The sequence below is a fragment of the Elephas maximus genome, chromosome 6 (genome assembly GCF_024166365.1).
Source record: "Elephas maximus indicus isolate mEleMax1 chromosome 6, mEleMax1 primary haplotype, whole genome shotgun sequence".
Taxonomy (NCBI): Eukaryota; Metazoa; Chordata; class Mammalia; order Proboscidea; family Elephantidae; genus Elephas; species Elephas maximus.
The window spans coordinates 61,200,971-61,201,651 of record NC_064824.1 but is presented as its reverse complement, the minus strand read 5'-3'; the positions used below and the strand labels follow the sequence as shown (position 1 = coordinate 61,201,651).

The following is a 681-nucleotide window of genomic DNA, read 5'->3' as shown; positions in this document are numbered from 1 at the left end:
TTTAACAAACTGAGGAATTAACTTTTTTTCTCTTGTTCACTTAAAAATAGGGCAAACACTTTCTTACATGCTTTCTAAACAAGTTTCTTTTTTTAATCTGTGTATTGTCTCAACATATGGCTGTACCAAGTTTATTTAACTAATCACTTATTATGAAAAATTTTAAGTGTTTATTGTTTTTTACTACTATAAGCAATACTGTGATAACCAAAAAACCAAACCCACTGCTGTCTAGTCAATTGCAACTCATAGCGACCCTATAGGACAGAGTAGAACTGCACCATAGAGTTTCCAGGGAGCACCTGGCAGATCCAAACTTAGACCTCTTGGTTAGCAGCCATAGCACTTAACCACTACGCAACCAGGGTTTCCAAAAGTGTACCGTCCCTGGGTGGGCTGGAACCACCAACCTTTCAGTTAATAGCCGAACGCGCTAACCGATTGCACCACAGAGACTCAGGGACAGTACTGTGATAAGTATCCGTAATTATAAATTTTTCTGCATACCTCTAATCACTTTTCGAGAGTAGATATTGCTGATTCAAAGGCTTTTGATTCTTTTTGGTAAATAACTCTTAGGAAAAGTTCTTTCAGCTTGTATGTCTTCTGACATCATAACAATTTTCTGTATCCTCAGCGACATGAGATTATAAATTAGATAAAATTAATTTTTTCATAATT

General features: G+C 36.0%; 1 non-coding gene across 1 annotated transcript; it reads right to left on the bottom strand.

The window, feature by feature from the left end:
* Positions 1–382: 382 nt before the first annotated feature.
* Positions 383–456, bottom strand: TRNAN-AUU (transfer RNA asparagine (anticodon AUU)). The gene has a single exon. It is a non-coding gene; the product is annotated as a tRNA-Asn (tRNA).
* Positions 457–681: the final 225 nt, after the last annotated feature.